An 11,879-nucleotide genomic window follows, 5' to 3' on the forward strand; every position below is an offset into this window, starting at 1 on the left:
GGATATATGCAGCCCTATGTTCATAGCAGCACAATTTACAATAGCTAAAATTTGGAAACAGCCTAAGTGCCAATCAGCACATGAGTGGATTAGAAAACTGTGGTACATCTATAAAATGGAATACTATGCTGCTGTAAAAAGGAAGGAGTTCTTACCATTTGAAGCAGCATGGATGGAATTGGAGAGCATTATGCTAAGTGAAATATGTCAGTCAGAGAAAGGTAAATATTACATGATCTCACTCATTTGTGGAATATAATGAACAACATAAACTGATGAACAAAAAACAGATCCAGAGACAGAGAAGCATCGATCAGACTGTCAAACTTCAGAGGGAAGGCGGGAGGGGGGGTAAGAGATCAACCAAAGGACTTATATGCATGCATATAAGCATAACCAATGGACACAGACATTAGGGGGGTGAGGGCATGTGCTGGGGGGTGGAAGTTGCAGGGGAAGGGGTCAATGGGGGAAAAGAAGACATATGTAATACTTTCATATTAGAAAGAATTTTTTAAAAAAAGAAAAAAAACCTGAACTAGATTTGCCATGCCTTTGTTGGGTTGGATTTGTAGTTTTTAATACCCCACAGTACACCTCCCTCTCTGGCCATTTACATATCCAATTTTTCTTGTAGTCCCTGTAGCTTTCTTTCTCCTAAGCAAACTCTAACCATCAATGGACATCCTCTTCACTTCTTATCCCAATTTTCAGCTTGCCCATCCTTCAAAGGCCAGCTCTCATCCCACTTCTTTTAGGAAGTCTTTTCTAACTATTTCAATCTACCTTGATGTTTTAAATTAGTGAATGAATAAGTTGACACCTACTAGTATTATGTGACTAAGGTTGATTGTTGTCTCTGAATATCAATATATAAGTATCTAAACCCTTATTATCTGTCCCACATAGTTGAATACTTGTTAAATATGTTCTTTTCTCTCAAATCAATATGTGACATATGAAAGTTTCTTTCTACTTCCCCCACTCCCTCTCTTCATTCCTTGCACCTTGCTGTCTTACTAAGAGTGGGATTTTTGCAAATAAAAGTAAATATTCAGAGTTTTCTCCCCCTCCAAAATGAAGCATTGGAGTCATGCTTCATGATGAAGTCAATACTAGCAAAATAGATTTATGTTGTACATGTATCAATCTGAATAACATGAAGGACCAAAGATAGTGTTTCTTGGACCATTCATATCAGACTCAGTCTGGAAAGCTGGTTAAAAAATGAAGATTTCTATGAGCCCAGAGACATATATAAGAATATTTATGGCAGTGTTTGTTATAAGAAAAACAAAATAAAACAAAAACTGGAAACAACCCAAATGACCAGGAACAGGTGAAGGGCAAATAAATTATGGTGTATTTGTACAATTGAATACTGCATAGCAGTGAAAATGAGTAAACTATAGCCAAATGCATAAAAATGAATGAATCTCAAAAACAATGTTGATGATAAAAGGAAGTTGCCAAAAAATATAAATAGTATGATACCATTGTATAAGGTCTCCAAACAAGCAAGCTGAATAGGTTTTTCTTGTTCAACGTTATAATCACACGTGGAAAACAATAAAAAAAGCAAAAATGATTACATAAAATTTAGTGAAGTGCTTGCTTCCTTGAGGAATAAAGGAATACAATTGGTGAGGGGTACACAGAGAAATGTTCTATTTTTAAGGCTCAGTGATTGTTACATCAGTATCCATTTCCTTATTATTTTTAAAATTATACATATGTATCATATGTGCACTTTTGTATGCATATCTCACACTGAAAAATTATAAGTGTAGATTTCTAGGCCCTGCCCAGACCACCTGAGCCTGAATTATTCATGGAGAGGTCCCTGAATATGCATTTTTATTTGGCACCCCTGATAGTTCTGATGTCTGAGAACTACTGATATAAAGTCTCTTTAAGTAACCCATAGGACCTAAAGGATCTCACAGATGTTGAAAATCAGGCTATAAAAAAAGACCCAGGAGTCTGTTGAAAAGAAGTAGAAGATAAACTAGCGAGAAGGAATCCTAAATGCTCCTTCCAGATGTCCTATCTGTAGTCTGGTAGAGGAACTGAAGTTTTGGAAAAGCCAAGAAAAATTTTATCACATCTTTGCTCTCCATATTTAATTCTGATTGGTGATAGCAAGGCTATCTGGGAAAAAAACTATATTCCACACTCTCCCAGATTTAATAGGTATAAGAGTTACATGTGTTTTTTTTAAAACCTTACTACATGCCGCACCACTATGTGTTGTGGTTAGCTAGGGCTGCTATACCAAAATATTATGGTTTGTGTGGCTAAAACAACAGAAATGTATTTTTTCACAGTTATGGAGGCTAGAAGTCTGAGATCAAGGTGTCTGTAGGGTTGATTTCTTCTGAGGCCTTTCTCCTTGGCTTGCAAATGCCACTTTCTGCCTATGTGTTCACATGGTCATCTCTCTGTGCATGCACATGCCTAGTGTCTCTGTCTGTCCTAATTTATTCTTCTAAGAAGGACACAAGTCTTATTGGATTAGGGCTCACCTTAATGATCCCATTTAAACTTAATTACTTTTTAAAATTAATCTTTATTGTTGAGATTATTACAGATGTCCCTATCCCCCTCCCCCCTCCCACATAGCTCCCCTCCACCTGGTTCCCACCCCACTGCAGGCCCTGGCCACCCTATTGTCTGTGTCCATAGGTGATGCATACATCATATAAGATCTTTGTCTAATCTCTTCCCACACCCTCCACACCCCCTTCCCTCTGAGAATCATCAGTCTGTTCCACTTCCATGCCCCTAGGCCCCGGATTCTATTCCATTCACGAGTTTATTCTGTTCATCAGATTTTTTATTCATTTGATTTTTAGATTCACTTGTTGATAGATATGTATTTGTTGTCACTTTGTTGTTCATATTTTTTATCTTTACCTTTTTCTTCTTCTTCCTCTTCTTAAAAAATACCCTTCATAATTTCAAATAATACTGGTTTGGTGGTGATGAACTCCTTTAGCTTTTTCTTGTCTTGAAGCTCTTTATTTGACCTTCAATTCTAAATGATAGCTTTGCTGGGTAGAGTAATCTTGTTTGTAGGTTCTTGCTATTCATCACTTTGAGTATTTCTTGCCACTCCCTTCTGGCATACATAGTTTCTGTTGAGAAATCAGCTTACAGTCATATGGGCACTCCCTTGTAGGTAACTAACTGTTTCTCTCTTGATGCTTTTAAGATTCTCTATTTGTCTTTTACCCTTGGCATTTTAATTATGATGTGTCTTGGTGTGGTCCTCTTTGGATTCCTCTTGTTTAGAGTTCTCTGTGCTTCCTAGACTTGTAAGTATATTTCTTTCACCAGGTAGGGTAAGTTTTCTGTCATTATTTCTTCAAGTAGGTGTTCAATGTCTTGTTCTCTCTTTTTCTGGCACCCCCATAATGTGAATGTTGGTACACTTGAAATTATCCCAGAAGCTCCTTACACTATCAGTGTATGCTTAATTTCTGACTGGTCCTTTTCCATTTTTTTTTTTTGGCATTTTCACTAGTATCCTAAAAAGTCTCACTAAGATCCTCAGAGGTTGCTAGAAGATTCTTGAATAACCTTATAACTGAGGTTTTGAACTCTATATCCAGTAGTTTGCTTTCTTCCATTTGTGACATGTTTCTTTGTCTCTGCATTTTGGCTGCTTCCCTGTGTTTGTTTCTATGTATTGGGTAGCTGCTAAGTCTTCTTGAGTTGATAGAGTGGCCTTGTGTAGTAGGTGTCTTATAGGGCCCAGTTGCTCAGCCCCCCAATCATCTGAAGTGGATAATCTTGGTGCACCCCTTGGTGGGCTGTGTGCACAGTTTTTTTGTAGTTGAGCCTTGATTGCTGTTGGTGTCACTGGGAGGAATTGACCTCCAGTCAATTGGCTGTGGGGACCAGCTGTGACTGCAGTGGGAGAGCTGCTGTGCAGGAGACACCCTTATGGAGCAGGACTTGCTTCAGTGGGGCTCTGGTGCTGACTGAATCTGCCTTTTGAGTATGTCGCTTGTGGATGTGAAGAGTTGTAATCTGGTATGGTCTCACTCTGACCACTGGGTACACTGGCTCTTGGGTCTTCAGGGAGGTACAAAGTCAGCCACTGCCTGGGGCCATTCAGCAGGAGCTACAGAGAGATCTGGAGATTCCTGCTCTTTGTATGAGGTTTGGAAGTGCCCAGAGATGGCCCAGCTGTGAAGCAAGGCAGGCTGGTGCTGGTGCTGGTGCCAGGTCTTGGGCCTTTTATTCATAGGTTTGGGGCTCCCTGACCCAGCTACAGCTTGTTTGACAGAGTTTTAGCTTGAGAAAGAATAGACCATTCATATGCAAAAGCCACTGCGCACAGCTTGGGTGGGGTTGTAAATTGGGTGGGGCAGGGTCTCAGGGAATCACCAGGGCAGAGCAAACAGAAATGGCTGCCAGTCAGCCCTGCACTGGGGAGGTCCCAGAATGGGAACAATGACCACTGCAAGCACCTCCATCTGGAAGAAAGTCACCCCCGAGTTCTTGCCCTGATACCAGAAAGTCCAGTTTCTCCCCATATGTGTCTGGGTCCCCCAGAGCCTCACCCTGCACTGGAGGTCAGAGCAAGTGGGACCTTGTAGTAAATTTAGTTCATGGTGTTGGCCTTTTAAGAGGAGCAGTTGGGTCTGCAGCAGTCTGTGTGTCACTCAGCCCCAATCTGCACTGGTTTTTACAGTCCATAGTTCTTACTGCCCATAGGTACTTCTTTCCCCAGCTCTGGAACCCTGGGCTGGGCGTCTGTTGTGGGGCTGGGACCCCTTGCTTCTCCGAGCAGCCTCCGCAGAGGTGATCTCCCTCCCGATTAAAAAAGCAGCACACCTGGGTGGTGGACCAGCCTGTTCCACACCTCCACACCACCTACCAGTCTCAGTGTGCTTTCTTTACTTCTATAGTTGTAGTATTTCCATTCAGCCAGCTTTCTGGTGGTTCTGGATGGTAGTTGTTCTGTATTTTAGTTGTAATTTTGATGTGGTTGTGGGAGGTAGCAAGTACAGGCGTTTACCTATGCTGCCATCTTGGTTTTCCCCTCAAACTTAGTTACTTTTCAAAGGCTCTATCAGCTTCATTCTGAGGAACTAGGGATTAGGGATTCAACATATGAATTGGGGTGGGGGGGCTACAGTTCAGCCTGTAACAGTGTGGAATATGTATTTTGTTTATTTGTTTTGGTATGACTTTCATGGTACCCTGTGCAGAGCTAGGCATACAGTTGGTGACTAATTAATATTGATTGATTTATTAGTAACTCAGCTAAAAATTTCGTGGGCAAGAAGGTATAAAGCAATTAATAAAAGTGATTCATCTTTCTCCAGATTTTGCTGTGTTTCTTTCATGTTCATCAGATTGACTAATTGATCAGTTACTTTCAATTCTAAATAATCCATCATTAAGAATCCATGAGACATTCACTCCAAAACATTATAAAGCATTAATCTCCTTGAAGCCTGAACTCTTAACACTTTGACATTTCCTTTAAAAGGTGTTGGAATCTCCCTCTCCAGGAAGCCCAGTCAGAGGGTGCTTAGCATTTTACTAATCCAAATCTTTGTAGCAATGAATTAAACATGTATGGAAAAGGGAGGCATCACATCTTGCTGTATTTCCCTCTCCCATGCTGAGCTGGCACATCCCAAGGGCAAAGCAAATCAGTCTCATCATGGAATGGTGGAGTCAAATAGATTTATTCAAGAGGAGGAGCAAAGCAAAGAAAACCCTTCCCATCGCAAAGAAAAAACCTTTGATTTCTCAACTCATCATCCCAGTCAGAGCTGCTGAGATTGTTTCTTCAGCTTCCACTAGCTTCAACCTGACTTCACTGGCAGACATGCAGGGACTGGGAATGAAGGAATGAAACCAAAGTTAGATCGTGTTGTGAAGCTGTAAAGGAAAGACACAAGGCCAATCTGGCCAGACCCTTGTAATAATCATCGGTTCTGCTCACCATACACTTAACTTGGCAGAGCACATTGACATCTACCACTTCATTTCACCCTCACAGCAACCTTAGGAAATAGGCAGGATAAGTCATATTTCCTTCTCATTATAATTAGCAAAAAAGAGGCCCAAAGAGATGGAGATGTATTTAGTTAAACCGATGGTTAATGGTAAAGGTGGAACTAGATTCCGAGGTTCCAGACCCAAACTCGGCTCTCCAAACTCTGGTTCTCCTTAGGTTAGGATTTAATCTAACTTCCTGCCACCCAGATTTTATTTAGGAAGAAAGCAGAGAGGATTAACACCACAGATTTTAGAATAGGAAAGTCAACTTAGGAATCATCAGAAGAAAGTATGCAAATTTAGGGAAAGAACCAGCACGACTCCAGAGGTCTATTTCTTTTCATAATTCACTTTGTAAAACCACTTCTGTAAGCTTGCCTTGCTTCTGCAAATCCAACTTAAATAGTGGCCCATGAAGCCTCTCTGTGCTGAGCCCTGCTACTTCTCTGGCCTCCTCTCTCTTCAGGTCTCCACTATTGTGCCATGATCCAGTCAACAGAATTATGAACAGTTCCTGGGACATGCAGATTGTTTCACACCTCCCAGTTTTCTAACACTTGCTTTTTCACCTCACAGAGCCCTTCAATCTCATAATCCCTCCAGTTTGCCAATCTGTTAGTCCCTTCTTTGTCTCCCTTCTTTCAGACCCTATGGCTGAGCATCACCCTCCCTTTGCTGGCACTCCCATCCTTCTGCCATGCCCACCTAACCAAGTCCCAAATAGAGAACAGCACAGCACTACCTTCTCTTCTCCTTCAGTTGAACAGCTAAGCACTGCTGGAGGCAAATCCCACAGTTCTAGAGACTGCTGCTCCTACAGATTGCCACTCTCCAAATTCAACTAGGCCCATAACTCCATTCATCAGTTCTTTCATTTGACATTGGTCCAAACCCTCTCACACTTCTCTCAATGACTTTTGAAAACTTCTCACCACTCTCCTCAAGCTCTTTACTCAGCCCTGGTTGCCTCACCCTTGGCAGAAAACTTTGCTTCCTACTTCACTGAGAACATTGAGGCCATCAGGATGAGTCATCCGAACTTCCCACTTCTACCAAATACAATTTCTTCTCCATTCACACCCATCTTGCCTCTCTTCTCCAGTTTCACAGAGTAAGGTGACCTCTTCCTGTTTAAGATGAATACCTTTAGCTAGGCCTTAGACCTACCCCTCCTGCTTCCTCTAGGATCTTGCTCTGGCAGGTGGCCCCTTTCTTCCTTATCCTCTCTATCTCTCTCTCTCAACTGGGTTCTTCTTCTCTGCCTAAAAATCCAAGCCTTTCTTATTAAAAAGAAAGCAAAAAATAAACCCAAACACTTTTTTGGCCCTTGGTCCCTCTAGCTACTGTGCAGTCTTTTTTTCCTTTGCTTCTCATCTAATTTTCTCAGAAGAGTATTCTACTTTTGCCATCTCCACTTCTTTACCAACTAAAGTCTGGCTTCTGTCCTCCCCCCTGCCCCAACACGCTACTAAATATTTCCACTAAAATCACCAGTTATCTATTCATTTCCAATGGGCACTGATCAGTTCTTATCAAATATCTCTGCCATTTTTGACATTTCTGATTGCTTCCATTTTTAAGAAATAAAGAAAAAAACAAGCTCTTGTGGCTTCTACAGCCCCTGTTCTCCTTGTAGTCCCCCTGGATGTGTCTGAACTCCTCTTCCTCCACTTACCCCTTCACTATTGGTATTCCCCACTGCTGTCCTTAGCTTACTGTTTTTATCATGTGCTAGTTTCTCCCTACATAATCTCATTTATTCTCATGCTGGTAACTCCTCTTTTGGTTGAAAAAAGCCCTTCACTCAGATAATTTGGAGCTTTGATTTGAGGCCACACCTAGATTGAGATGGAAACTCTATCAGATGGTAAAGCAACTTCAAGAATGGGCAAATCCCTCCATCTTTTTGTGGACCACATGCTCACTTTCTCTGTCTCCTTATATCTTTTACTGCAATGTCTACTCCATACTTCTATTTCTATTGACCAATATCCTCTGCTTACCCATTGTTTCCACCTCTTTCTTACTTCCACTTTAAATGGCCTCAGCTTGCCATGTCCCAGTTTTCCACAATCTTCCAACTTCAACTTCCAGTGTTAACTGGCCAGGAATTTCTGTAGTTCTTAGATAAAAATCTTGAGAGAGGGATTTTAATTAGCCCAGCTTCTCTTTTTCACAAAGCCATAAGTCATAAGTCTCCTTTCAGTTTACAGATTGGCTGCCCTTGAGTTGGGAACCTACTTGCTCCCATTGACTGCAGCCAAGACAAGTGGGGGGAGTAGGTAGGATAGATCATGGAGAACAAATTCTAGATGGTTGGACAGCGGTCAGTGAATACAGCAAGTTCCCTTAGAAGTGGAGGGGTCATGGCAGGGCTTGAAAATATCCCCAGTATAATTTCAAATCTAAATCTCTAGCATAGACTCTCCCCGGGGATCTAAATGTTTCCATTTTAACATTGAAATATTAACATTTAAATTTCAAAATACCTGCCAGGAGTCACTTCTTGTATGTTCCATTGGCACCTTAAACTCAACATGTCCAAAAGGAAAATTCCCCGTTTTCCTCTAAGCCAGCACTACTTCCTGAATTTTCTATTATAGTTGATGGCACTATTTTTATTGCTATATTTATTACTGTTATTATTAGTGCTATCTATATAGCTACCCAAGCTAGAGATCTTAGTATCATTTTGAAGTTTCCTTCACATATATCATTCATATCCAATCCATCACAAAATGCTGCTTATTTTACATCTTTTCTTTTTAAATGTTGTCCTCTCCTTTCTACACACATGGCTCCAGTTTAAGACATCATTACCTTTCATTTGGATGGCAGCAACAGCCTCCCAACTGGGTTCCTCCTTTATGGTCCTATCCCTCTATAACCCATCTCTCACACTGCTGATAGAGTGATTTATATTTACAAAATTATGCATGTCATTCTACGTCCCTGGTTTAGATATTCCAGTGATTCTCTGTCTACTGGATAAAGACTAAGCTCTGGAAATAATGTGCAAGGTGCTGCTCTTTTTTCTGCTCCAGCCCATCTGCTGCCACAACTTACCTTTTATTTTACATTATTTTACATCACCACATTACTCATTCCCTCCACACAGCATGCTGATTCTCACCTCTATGCTTCTGCTTCTGCTGAAGCCCTCTGCTTGGATTATCCTCCTCCCATTTCTTCCTCCACAAGACCTCTGCCAGTATAATTCAGATTCTGTTCAGGTGTAACCTCTTCCAGGAAACTTTTCCTGGCTTCTTTCCCATTTCCAATCTGAATAAGGCAGTCCTCTGTGTCCTCATTATGTCCTGGTCTTATTTTTAACATTGCGTATCTTCCCATTATTTCTCTTTAAAGGGCAGAGCCTATCATATCTATATTTACAATAGGTAGCATAGGTTCAGGCACTCAATAGGGGTTCAATTTTTGTTGATGCATGAAAAAGGAGGGGGAAACGAAACTGAAGTAATAATAGGCAGGCCAGTGAGTACAAAGAAGAGGGAGGAGAAGAAAAAAATGGTTTAAGATAGAGAAGATGGGAGGGGAGGGAGGGAGAGAGAGAGAGAAAGAGAGAGAGAGAGAGAGAGAGAGAGAGAGAGAGAGAGAGAGAATATTGGGTTGAAATCAACTTTACTGTGACCTAATTCAGAGAAACCAGCCAGAGGACTGGGACCTAGATCATCCAAAATCTCTCTCCTAGAATCACAAAAGCTGATAAAGTTATATTCAGGCAAGGGCTGGGCACAAGAAGTCCTAGAGATAATCAGAAATACAGGCTAAAGGACTGTGCCTCTCCTACCACTCTACAGGCAAAAGGACTGGGTCAGCTGGGTCACTACTGACAGCTGCAGCAAAAGAGCAGCAGACTGTAAGAGGATGAGGTCCCACTGGGCTGCTGGAAATAGGACTGGGAGAGCCATCAGTTATTAATAATGATAACTAGGCAATGGGCGCCCAGTGAGGTGACAGCCTCCAACTGGCTAGGATTCCACTTTTCTAATAAGCTATTGCTTTACACATCTGTGCATAATATTGCCATTCCCAAAATGAAGCTAGATTTTTATCAAAGAATCCTAAGGGTCTTGGCTTTTAAACCACATAGAGAAAAGGAAAATGGCAAGGGCTATGAAATAAGAGGCTGAAAGGCTAGAAATTATGACAGTGTGGCCAGGACTCAAGAAAGGCCCATCCCAGTACAAGCAAAAAGAAGGCCCTTCTCTTGAACAGACAGTTCATCTATTTTTCTGTCACCCTCGGCCAGGCTTTCCCATTTCTGTAAAGAGTATCAATAGCCTCTCAATCACCAGGATCTTCTGCAATAATTAATCATTAATTAGTCAAGACTTGACTAATCTTTCTATAGAATTTCTTTCTTCCCTTCCCCAGTTAAGTTCCTATTACCTCACACTCAGGCTAACACATAACATAGTTGCCTTCTAAAGCTCAAATCTTTAGCGGCTCCACAATGTCCAACAAATTGAATTCACACAGCTGATCCCAAGCTCTCTTTCTAATTTTCTTTCTTACCATCTCTAGCATGAACATTTTATTCTGGCCAATCTAGAAACTCATAATTATTTCCCTGAGCCCTTTCCCCTTATGCTGTCCTACATCTAGGTTTGACTTAGATTCCTTCCATGTGGAATGCTCTTTACCAATCTTTCCCACAAGGGCATTGCAGTGGTAAGTACTGCTAAGTCCATAGAGTCAAGTACGGCCCTTGTCATTTACCATCAGTGTGATATTGGGAAAGTTATGCTTCCACCCTGTTTCAGTTCTCTCATTAGTCAATCAGGATAAAAACAAAACCGTTCAGGGCTGTTGGGAATATACATACATTTTTTTTAAAAAAGTATTAGTCAGTGCTCCTTATTGCAAACAATAAAAACCAACTCTAGTTATGTTCAGAAGAGGGATTTATTGAAGGGATTCCAGGTTGTTCACAGAATCAACTGAAAGGCTGGCTATCCAGTTCAGAAAATGGTCAGGGACAAGGAGAGGCTGAGCAGGGCAACCCCTAACTAGCTCACATTTCACAGTCAGTCTAGCTAAATAACATGTTGCCATTGGCACTACCCTTGGACATCTGACCTCCTTCTGTCTTTCTGACACTCCCTTAAGATTCAGAGTCCTGGGTGGGAACATAAGTTTGACCAAGAGTATGCCATGTGGCTGTGCTCTGGGAAGCAGGGAGCTAGAAGAGGAAATATCTACCTCCTTTATTTCCTTTATATATGCATAGCCTAGCTCCTGGTATATGCTTAAGTGCTCAGCGAATGATAGCTTTCATGGTAAATCTTCACCATCTTTCAAGGCTCAACTCAACAACAACATTAATACCTCCCACAGACTCCTATACCATTAAATGTTGATATTTTCACTTGCTCCTCACAAGCACCTTGTCAGGTAGAAAGATAGTCAGTTGGCTCAGAACGTATTAGCCCTAGGATACATAACAAGCAAGTGGCAGACTGCAAGCCAGGTCTTCTGTCCCAAAATCCTACAACAGTAAATTTTATGTGATGATTACTATGTACCATGCACTGTTCTAATAGTTTTGTGTGTATTGATTTATCTAATCTACACTAATAAAAGAGAAACATGGTAATTAGCGTACGACCGCTACCCTTCCCATTGGCTAATCAGCATATCCTTATGCAAATTAACTGTCAACCAAGATGGCGGCCGGCAGCCAGGCAGCTGGAAGCGAACATGAGGCTTCCTTGCTTCAGTGACTGCAGACTCCAACGTTCCCCGCCTGACTTGCCGGCCTCTGAGCTGCAACTCTAAGAAACATTGTAACAAATATAGAAGCTAAACAAAACCCCAGAAACCAGCTTTCAGCC

This window comes from Myotis brandtii, unplaced genomic scaffold (assembly GCF_000412655.1).
Source record: "Myotis brandtii unplaced genomic scaffold, ASM41265v1 scaffold199, whole genome shotgun sequence".
Lineage (NCBI taxonomy): Eukaryota > Metazoa > Chordata > Mammalia > Chiroptera > Vespertilionidae > Myotis > Myotis brandtii.